The sequence below is a fragment of the Prionailurus viverrinus genome, chromosome C1 (genome assembly GCF_022837055.1).
Source record: "Prionailurus viverrinus isolate Anna chromosome C1, UM_Priviv_1.0, whole genome shotgun sequence".
Classification (NCBI taxonomy): Eukaryota; Metazoa; Chordata; class Mammalia; order Carnivora; family Felidae; genus Prionailurus; species Prionailurus viverrinus.
The window spans coordinates 62,065,514-62,077,034 of NC_062568.1; the positions used below are offsets into that span (position 1 = coordinate 62,065,514).

Sequence of the window (11,521 nt, forward strand, 5' to 3'; positions counted from 1 at the left end):
TTCATTCTTCCATCCATCCATTCACTAATTCAAGTCATTCAACAAATGCTCACTGAAGACAACTTCCAAGCAAGAGAATCCTCAAACAGGGCAGAAACACTCTTCACTTCTCATGGACATTTCACTGCTCCCACGTTACAGTTTTAACCACAGGCAAAGACTGATGTGCAGCCCTTGGTCCCACTTCTCTCCCACTCTGGCCACAAGGGAGGCCACCCAGTGAAGCAGACTACCCAAGTCTCCTCTAGGATTCAGAAAGTTCTAAGCAGACAGCCCAAAGGCTCCACTACAAGCATGTCCTCTGATCTTTTTGCACATCTTCCTCCAAAGTATTTAATGCAATATACTTTTTTTAAAGACACTGAGGCACAAGCATAGCTGACCAACTACATAAAAGAGCACAAACTTCAGTTAAATAATGGGAAAAATTACTCAACTTTCATTGATAAAGTAATTTTTAACACAGTAAATTGTTCCAAGTCATAATTCCTCCATTTGTTTTCTTTCTACCAGATGTCCAAAAAGCCCCACCTAGGATGTACCGAGGTCTACACCGCTTCAGTGTTAACTAGGAGTTCAGAGGGGCCTGTATTGCTGAGAGTCTCAGTGACTTCATAACTGCCCAGGCCTATGCTTTTCCAAATCAGCCGAAATGACCAGTGCTCCTCCATATTGGTTACTAAGCTATTTTAAAGAATATGTTGATCTATAATAAGACCTTTGACCTGGATATTCCTTCTGCGCAGGATGGCCCGTGTATTTACAGGGAATTTTATTATCATGTAAAAAGAAGCCATTAAACATTATCCCAGCTCATGCGAAAGACAGGTACCGGTAGGGGAGAAATTAAACTGGTTCTATTTAGCTTAGTTTTTGTTTGTTTGTTTGTTTGTTTATGCCATTCCATTAAGTTTCCAGGACTCCACCCCACTTTTCTTGGGCTCACATTATGCTTGAGGCAGTGTGGGGTAAGAGTAAGTCAGGCAGAAACCAAGAAAAATTTAAGGAAATGGATAAGCATCATTTCTTCAGAGGCCTCAAACAAGATGCTAGCTGATGAAGGGACATCTTCAGGAGAAGCAGAAGGCAAGTACAGATAACTGAGCCTGCAGAGGTAGGAGATGCTTGTTTGGATAAAAGCTACCACTTCCCAATGATGACTCCGCTCCGAGGAGGTGACTGGCCATGGAACTACATCCTGCTGGCACACAGTGGAGGTAAGAGTATTTTTGCAAGGTTGCTTGAGGTCCCATCTGCTTAGGTATAATCACCTCCCCTTGCCCCTTTTCCTCCCTGTCCCACCTCTAATTCACATACACACGGTACTTTCTCTTCTTCTTGTATGTCCAAAAGATAGAACTCCTTTCTTGCCTGGAGTGAAGCCCTGCTACTGTGTTCTCTTTCTGTTCAAGATATTTTCTTGATGTCCCCAGTTGTCTTGTTTTGGCTTCTAGCCAAAGTATTTTGTCCTCTTTCTTATAACCAACCTTTAAAAACAAACTTCGTCATTACTCAGCCTTTTTATGAGGAAATTGATGGCACATCAGACCCAATATCTAATCAACAACAAGAATAACAACCAGAATGTCTATTTTTGCATAAGTGCCAGAGAAGCTTAAACTCTAAATTCTTCAAGTGCAGCAAGGAAAGAGAAGAAAAACAGAGTAGTTTGTCCCATTATAAAATATTAGTAATACAATGTTTGCAATTTAAAGAGAATTAATGAAGAATCTGGAAAGTAAAAAACAGGCTTGAAAGAGTTCTTGGATCTTGCTGGCCTTCTTAATCATTTCTCTCCTCCTTCCACGTAGATGAGCCTGCCTGTTCTGGACTTCCATCTGTCATTAGGAGAACATGACCATCTGGAGCCAGAACAAGATCATCAATCCTTCCACATATCCAAGTTATTTAAAAGAGAATTTTTTTTAATATAACACAACTGAGAAGTCATCGTTAAATCCCTCTGCTGATTCTGTCTGATTTTTGTTAGGGATTCATCCTAATTCTGAGTGATGTGAATGGTGCCATGATATCAGGGCAAAGATGCTGCCTTTGGATTCTGTATTGCTTTCCTGTTGCTGCTGTAACAAATTACCACAAACTGAGTGGCTTCAAATAACACAAACTTATTTTCTTATACTTCTGGAGGTCCGAAGTTCAAATGGAGCTTACGGAGCTAAAATCAAGGTGGCAGTAGGACTGTTTCTTTTGGAGGCTCTCGGGGAGAATCTATTCCTTGACTTTTCCAGATTCTAGAGGATGATTGCATTCTTTGGCTCATGGTGACACCCCTCTGACCTCTGCTTCCATCATCACATCTCCCTCTTTCCCTAAAAAAGACCCTTGTGATTATATTGTGCCCACCTGGAAAAGCAGTGTATATAATTTTCCCATCTCAAGGTCCTTAACTTAATCACATCTGAAAAATCCATTTTTTAATGTCAGTTAACATATTCATAGGTCCTGGGGATTAGGATGTAGATATCTTTGTTGGGGAGGCGGGGTGGACATTATTCTGTCTGCTGTAGGGTCTAACATAATCAGAGGCTTACCTCCTGGAAACCAGAGAACCTGATTTCCAGTCTACTATTAGGTACATGCATGGGGATTATTGATATCTGGGTTTAACCTTTGGATTATTTGACTATCAACCCAAATTCCGGTGTTACAAAGAAGAACACTGGCTTCAAGTTAGACCTACCTGGGTTCTCATCTCTACCACTTAGGAATGCTGAGAACCTGGGCAAGTCCCACAGCTTCTCTGAGTTTCATTTTTCACCTCTTCTATGGGGATGTCTTAGGGGAAACACACAGAGACAGAGACTTGCCTGCTGGTGTTCTTGGGAATAAAACTAAAAGGGAGTGTAGGAAGCAGGACTGGGATGTGATGAAGTCACAAGAAAGGAAGTCACAACCAATCCTGCAGGTACTCTGTTGTTGGGATGGCCTTTCAACATTGTCCCCCTGGAGAGCAAATGAGCCAATCAATAGTACCACCTTCCAGAGTTGGGACTTGGGTGAGGTAAGGGAGGCACTCCACTCAAGGGCAAAATTTAGGGATGCCAAAACCCTCAGTTACCATGATAAATATTTTGATGCACTATTTTAATAAAATCTAAATTAATACAACATCCACAATGAACAAAATATTGAACATAATAAATTAAGATAGGATCAGTAAGAGTGCTGTGTGGAGCCATATTGAAGCCTCAGGCAAAAAAGAAAAATTTGTTATTATTGATGCTGTCTTTATTTACAATTGTGATATTTGATCATCATGGATGCTTTACATTTTTTATTTTATTTTTTTTACATTTATTTATTTTTGAGAGAGAGAGAGACAGAGACAGAGACAGAGCACAAGCGGGGGAGGGGCAGAGGGAGAGGGGGACACAGAATCCCAAGCAGGCTCCAGGCTCTGAGCTGTCAGCACAGAGCCCGCCGCGAGGTTCAAACTCACAAACGGTGAGCCTGAGCCAAAGTCGGACACCCAACCGAATGAGCCACCCAGGCGTCCCTACATTTTTTATTTTAAAAAAACTAGTGCGGGGCGCCTGGGTGGCGCAGTCGGTTAAGCGTCCGACTTCAGCCAGGTCACTATCTCGCCGTCTGTGAGTTCGAGCCCCGCGTCAGGCTCTGGGCTGATGGCTCAGAGCCTGGAGCCTGTTTCAGATTCTGTGTCTCCCTCTCTCTCTGCCCCTCCCCCGTTCATGCTCTGTCTCTCTCTGTCCCAAAAATAAATTTAAAAAGTTGAAAAAAAAATTAAAAAAAAAAAAACTAGTGCATTGAAATATTATTTATCTTGGTTCCTGAGTTTTTGGCCCCCCTTAAAATTGAGCACCAAGGCCAGTTCCTCACTTTCTCCACCCACCTCTTGGCCCTGCATTGTGTGCAGGCTGTCCTTCCCCCACTCCAGTAGGGGATATAATCTTGGGCCAAGGATAATTCCTAAAAAAAGGGGCTTAGCTGTGAACCATCTGCAGTCACAACCTGGCAGCTGGGGGAAGGAATGCTTTGATCTTGAAGAGGGAGATGGTGCCCACTACAGAAACCACTGGCGATGCAATGCCCATCTATAAGGAGATCACTTTTTTATACAGTTGTTTTCAATCATTGGGATAGAAAAATAGTTACAAAGCACTTAAAAACGTATGTGGCTACTAAAGCTAATTGTTTCAGGTGCTAGTGAATGTTGTCACAGCCAAGACTTGCCTGACCTCTTCCTTCATCTTCCTAAGATCCAAACATCTGAGTGAAAGGACCAGATAATTTACTTAGACGTGAGGTTGCCATTAATATTACTGTAAACATGTGACTTTCATCTATGGTTTCTTAGTGTTGGTTAGAATGGCTGAGCAGATAAGCCAAAGTGAAACTTCATCTATCCCATGGCCTGTCTATACCCTTAACCCCAGACAACTTTCTTCTGGTGGCGATCACAACAAAGTGATGGATAGGCATAAATCTTTCATTGCTACAAGAAAAAATAAAAGTGCAAGCCCTACCAAATGTGGGTTAGTGAATGCCCTTGCTGAATCCAACATATACAGACCATATTCTAGAAGCTTGTTAACCTGGCATGGAGAAAATATATAAATTCCTTATCTTCATTCCAAAGATCAGTTATTCTCAAAGGGGGAAGAGGTTTATAACCTTTGAGAAGATTAGTGATTCTCAAAAAGGGAAGCACTTTACAACCCGTGGGTATCCTATAAGAATCTCCTGAGCAAGGTGTTTAAAGCTGGAGTCCCTTCTCATCTCCCCACTGGAGAAAAATTCTACTACTTAGCATCATCTCCTACGAAAGCATTCATGATTAGTCGAGTGATCCCTATTACTGATAGGAGACTAATATTTACATCAGGTGTATTGGGACATAAAAGGACAAGAACTGCTGTCACACACCGTTGACAAAAGTATACATGAAACAAAACAGTGGCAAAATATTGCATAACTAGTTGATGTGCCTAGTATCATTTGCCTGATGAAAGATGTAACTGCAGCTTTTTGGTTTTGTTTTTACCTGAAAAATAGTTGGCCATGTTACATTAGCTTCAGGTGTGCAACATAGTGATTGGACAAGTCTACACTATGCTCACCACAAGTGTAGCTGCCATCTGTCACCCTACAATACTGTTACAATGCCATTGACTGTATTCCCTACGCTGTAACTTTTATCACCATGAGTTCTTCATTCCATAATTGGAAGCCTGCCCCTCCTGCTCCCCTTCGCCCACTTTGCCCATCCCCCGCCCCCCATGTCCATCCCCTCTGGCAACCTTTTCATGAGCCAAATTTCAACAACAGCTGTTGAATGGTATTTAAAGGGTGCATTATTTGTAGAAATCTCTTTTCAGGAGTACTGGAAATTTTTAACTTTTATATATTAGCTGAAAGAAAAAGAAGGCACTTTATTGTATTCCAATAAGCCCTCTCCACCCCTTTTGTTTCTTGACTTGATACTGGTTCTCTAGCTTTCTTCCCCCCACTTCCCTTCCTCCTCCTCTTCCTCCCCTTCCTCCTCCTCCTCCTCTTATAAAATAACTTCACCAGGGGCGCCTGGGTGGCTCAGTCGGTTAAGCGTCCGACTTCGGCTCAGGTCACGATCTCGTGGTCCGTGAGTTCGAGCCCCGCGTCAGGCTCTAGGCTGACGGCTCAGAGCCTGGAGCCTGTTTCTGATTCTGTGTCTCCCTCTCTCTCTGCCCCTCCCCCGTTCATGCTCTGTCTCTCTCTGTCTCAAAAATAAATAAAGGTTAAAAAAAAATTAAAAAAAAAATAACTTCACCATCTTTACTAGTGCAAACCTCACATTGATTCTGATGAAAGAAGCAATAGAATTTCTGGACACTGTGTACTTTTAGATAATGTACCTCTACAATGAATCAGTTTCTTTTTCTAATTTTGCAGATCATTTAGCAAAGTGTACATCCTACAATGGATTGTGTAAGTGCTTTTTCATGTGTGAGCTTATTATAATTCCTTTGGAAATTTTTCTTTGTGATTTTAACATCCTCTGGGGTAGGGTGCTAATCTTCTGTATTTGCTTTTGTTTTTATTTTGCTCTGGTTGCCTTTTAAATCCAACAGTCACTTCTCTTTCCTCGTGATAATCACTTCTGTTATGATCTGAGAGCATTTTGTTTTTCTTCACTGTAATCCTAGCTGATTGTACAATATCTTCATTGTTGCTCAGTAAGTCTGGAGGTTTCAGCTGCAGTGTCCAAACATGATGAGCTTCAGTCATGGCTACTGACGGGGTCTTAGGCTTTCAGCTGGTCTTTGGAACAACCTTATGTACTGCCTTTAATATCACGTCATTGGACATTTGTTCTTCTAGATGATCTGATGGAGATTACACTTCAGAATCACTTCCTTGGAATGCCAAAGATGCATTTTCCTCTCATTCATTAAGGAGGAAAAAAGAAAGAAAATATAAAATGAATGAATTGAAGAGTCTGCCTGACAGGTATCTTTTCGTGAGTATTTTCCACTGCCATCCCTTCCCATTTTAAACTAAAATAGTGTGTAACTGAATGCCCACTCACATTTACCTGTATTTTTTTTAAAGCAACTCCTCCACACCAAAAAATAATAGTAGCTCCACTTACACAGAGAAAAAAATACTAATATTTTCAGAAACCTAGAAAGAATTTTGAATCCCAGAATTTTAAAGACAAGTTGCAGATAATTTAATCTTGTAAGTATTAAATTGAGGAAAATTACAAAATAAATTATAATAACATGGGTTAATTGTTGACCTTTAAGGTGGAAAGTAAAAGAATATTCTTAAATTTAGTGAACTGTAAATGTTTTAATTATTGTCATATTATTTTAAAAGGGGCTTTCCACTAGACATTCTTAAATCAGACTTAAAAACTGCATAAAACTTTTTTTATTTTTTTAACATTTTTATTCATTTTTTGAGAGACAGAGAGAAACAGAGTATGAGTGAGGGAGGGACAGAGAGAGAGGGAGACACAGAATCTGAAGCAGGCTCTGAGCTGTCAGCACAGAAATCCATGCAGGGCTGGAACCCACAAACTGCAAGATCATAACCTGAGCTGAAGTTGGCCACTTAACTGACTGAGCCACCCAGGGGCCCCAAAAATTACACAAAATTTTTGATTGCCATGATAGTTCTTATAATTTATATGTATATGTATATTAGAAGAAAAAATTAGATACATACACATTTATTTTTTTCATTTGTCAGTATTGAGAAGTTTTTAAAGTATCACAGAATGCATCTAATATGGATTATTTTTTCTGCTACAAATGGTAAACTGATTCAATTATCTTCTACAGCTTTCTTCATTGAAAATTGTCACCTATCACTTGTTGGTAATCTTGATTTGAATGTTACTGCTCAGAAATATGCCTAAATGCTTTGTCACTTTTTAAGGAATGGAATTCTTTCTTTGGGGACAATGCATTACATGTAAATTTGTGATGTATCATATCTGTGACTTGAGGATGTACTGAAAATGTTATATTTACACAGAAGTATTGTCTCGGTAGGGCATTAGAGTTGACTGTATGTGATTATTTAATAGTATTACAGAAACAAAGATAGGAATTAGAAGATGATCTTCTAGCACGTTTCATTCCCTTCAGGAAAATAACCTGTAAACCCCTGAAAAAGCACCTTTCATTAATACTGATTGAAGACATTACTGAATTGGAGTGTGACTGTGGCAGTCTAGCATATTGCAGTTTATGCTTTTAGACCTTTTAAGTGTTGCTGTCCTGTGTGCACTCTGTGCTTGCACACTGAGAATTATTCACGTGGGCATTCAGTTGTCCTCATGCTGTTCTGATGGCCATTGCAGGACATGATGCACAGCCCAGATCACCCAACCCTTCTTCAACTCTAGCCATGATAGTCCTGCAAGGAGGGGTGGTGGCTCATGGTTAAGGAAGCCTCTAGTTTGGAAGAATGTAGACCAACTCGGAAATTGTTTTACTGCTGAGCTTCTGTAACCAGCTGGGGTGGTCAGATAAATCTTTCATCCTGACCCAGTAGGGCCAAGTGGTTATTGTTATTTTTTGTTTGCATTCTGAGAAATGAGATTGAAATGTTTCCTAGTTAAGGTTACTTTAAGGAGTAAAGAAAGAGAAATGGTGCTCTACTATTTTTAAAGTACCTACTATGAACAGGGCATGGTATTAGTGTCTGAAAGGCTTACGTTTGTGGGTCGTAGTTTATGTACTGTCCGCCAGTGCTAAAAGCTCAGCCTCAAAGGACCTCCAGTGAAAAATTGCTAACTGAAATTTTGTTACAGTTCTACTGCTAAGTATATAGACATAGTTTCATTCATGAGTTTTACTCTATGTGTCTGAAGAGTAGCATTTTAATGAGAAAAAAGCCTGGGAAATTGTATTCATATCTCTTCAGCTATGCTAAATTTTGCTGTTACTATAGCTAAGACCTTATTAAGATTCAGATTTTATTAGCCTCTGGAAATTTTTGGAGTAAGCAGAAGAGAGCAAAGAAAAAAAACTTACTTTGAACTTCACTAGTAAAATGCAGGAGCAGCACAATAAAATAGGTACTGATAAAATTTTATCTGGTGTCTTGGTTGATCACCTTGTGGAAAAAAATGAACTATAAACTCCAAATGGGACACATTTATCTATTAGTAAACAGGAAAATCCTAATAAAAATCATGACTGTTTCATTTAAAATAATTTCAATCAGAAAAGATTTTCTAATCTAGATCCACCACACTTTTAGAATGTCTCTTAGGTGTTTGAGTTGGATACACACACCAGGAAATAAGGAGAAAACAACTACACCCCATGGTTGTCACAAAGTCCATGGATCCTTTTCCAGTGGGAGAGGATGTGAATGTGGTAGGCATGGGGATAGCCAACAAAGGGTGGAACAGCTAAAACAATCATGGCGGAAAGAAATGACAGGAAATTGAGAAGGAAGACACTAATAAAAGGCAGACTGGGTTTGTAAACACGTGGAAGTTCAGGGCTATTTGTATAATGCTAAGCCTTTACACCCCAATGGCCTCTGTACACATTACTGCCTTTTGTCATAATAAAATAGTTGATCTAGTAATCCTATGCTTAAAGGTATATCATTAATTTCTATTCACTGTACAAACTAGAAAATTCTACAGAAAGTGTTTAGATTTAAGAAAAAGAGGTGGGTGAACTAAAAAGAAGTAGTCATAGGGTTAAGTGATGGATCACTTACATAAAACACCATTCCCCAAAGGTATAGATAAATGGAGTAAATTCCCCCCCCTTTTTTTAATATGGAACATGTCACGAATTTGCATGTCATCCTTGCACAAGGGCCATGATAATCTTCTCTGTATCATTAAATGGAATAATTTCTTACTCACCTTAGTTTTTTCTTTTTCCTCCATCTGTCTGCTACCTTTCAAAATAGGCAAAAATCATTTTCAACCAAGTGATAACATTTACTGTAGGACACACTCCCTCAAATTTGTAGCCAAGTGATAATTGTATTTACAGCAGAGTTATGTGCCTTGTATTTTCTGTTTTGTTCGCCTTGCTTCCATTTGTTTACTTCTTGCTTCATTCATTTATAATTTCTAACTTCCTGTGTGAGTTCTAAAACACTAGATGGTAAATGTATTCTTAACCACATGTCTAAACAATGTCAAATATGTGTAATGGTTTGGAAAAGGCATACATCAAAAACAAAAAACAAAAAACAAAAAACAAAAAAAAAGAAAAGGCATACATCAGCTATTCCTTGTAATTTTTTCCTTGTGAAATCAGATTGACTGGGATAATATGTGTATGCACACCACACACACACACACACACACATATATATATACACACACACACACACACACACACACACACCATTGGTATGCCCTGCCTTGTTGAGCTGGGTGTTAACAAGGACCTGAGCATGCAGATCCCACAGTCCTTGACTAGAGAGTATATAAGTGGAATGCACCATGAAACCCAGGCTTAAGTCTCTTTTGGCTGTTTATACATAGATACAACATTATCTACTACAAGATTGCTCTGCTCAAATGTAATGATTTCAACAGATTCTCTTCCATTAAGACAAGACTAATGCACAAGTTCTAACACCTTGCCAAAACATTTGTCATTGTATTTTCTCCAAGTACAAATCTAAGAAATTACCCACTTTATTTTTAGAAAAAAAAATCTCTCTATTCTCTTCAGCATTTGAGAGTGTGTTATCCTTATGTGGCTCTTCTCCCCAGTAAAACGTTGGGTATCCATTTTTAAATTCAAATATCTCAGGTCAGTGTAAGGTCTTCAGCCTATAAGAATAAAGTTTCATTCCACAGCATTTTTAGTTGTCTTTTGGGGGACCTCAAATGCTGAAGGATGTGTTAATCATACCCTTTAGTCCATAATGAACAATTATTAGTCCGGTCAAGACCCCACCTTTTTTTCTTTCATATGCTTTTTCTTTTAATCTATTCCCTATCCATCTACCCCCTGCCCCCATGTCATCTATCTTTCCCTCGCTTACACGCAGCCATTTTTAATGAGTTTGATGTAGGTTATTGTAAATGTTCTTTAAAAATACATAAACTGGGCTCAGTCGGTTGGGCATCCAGCTTCAGCTCAGCTCATGATGTCACAGTTTATGAGTTTGAGCCCTGTGTCAGGCTCTGTGCTGACAGCTCAGAGCCTGGAGCCTGCTTCAGATTCTGTGTCTCCCCCTCTCTCTGCCCCTCCCCTGCTCATGTTCTGTCTCTCTCAAAGTACGAACATAAAAAAAAATTAAAAAGACATAAACTGATTATATGTATGGATTTTTTTTTTCTTTCTGAGAGAGAGAGAGAGAGAGAATGAGCAGGGGTAAGGGCAGAGAGAGAGGTGGGGAGAGAATCTTAAGCAGACTCCATGCCCAGAGCAGAGCACAACACAGAGCTCGATCTCACAACTGTAAGATCATGACTTGAGCCAAAATCAAGAGTCAGATGCTTAACCAAATGTGTCATCCAGGCACCCCTGTATGCACATCTTAATATTCAGAAGTGTTCCTGTACAGTAGATTTAATTCTTACTCTCTCCTATACTTTTTATTCATTCAATGCCTTATCTTTAAGATGATGTTATACATACTAATTCATAGCTTCTAACCACTACATGTTATTTCATAGGAGGCATCCAACACTTTTAATTATCCAGTCCTTCAATAACAGATCTAGGTTGACACCTGCATCCAGCTTCTATAAAATAGGGAGTTGACACTTTGTTAGGTTTTCAAAATATACATGGTGAATCTCTCCAAATATTGCAAATTGATCTCATCAGTTCTAGTTAGCCAATAGCGTTGTACAAAGGTTCCCAAGACTTACCAACACTTGGTATTATTGAAGGTTTTAGTTTTTACCAACGTGATGAATATAAAGGGACTTCTCATTTTGATTTGTTTCTTTGACTGCTAGTGAGGGTGACCATTTTACTGTATACTTATGAGCCATTTGCAGTTCTTTTCTGTGAATTGTCTTTTTCACATCTTTTCCCAGTTTTTAAACTTGTTT

At 39.2% G+C, this 11,521-nt stretch overlaps 1 non-coding gene across 1 annotated transcript; it reads right to left on the reverse strand.

Moving 5' to 3' along the window:
* Window positions 1–9,262: 9,262 nt before the first annotated feature.
* LOC125174212 (U6 spliceosomal RNA) lies at window positions 9,263–9,364 on the reverse strand. The gene has a single exon (XR_007155335.1). It is a non-coding gene; the product is annotated as a U6 spliceosomal RNA (small nuclear RNA).
* Window positions 9,365–11,521: the final 2,157 nt, after the last annotated feature.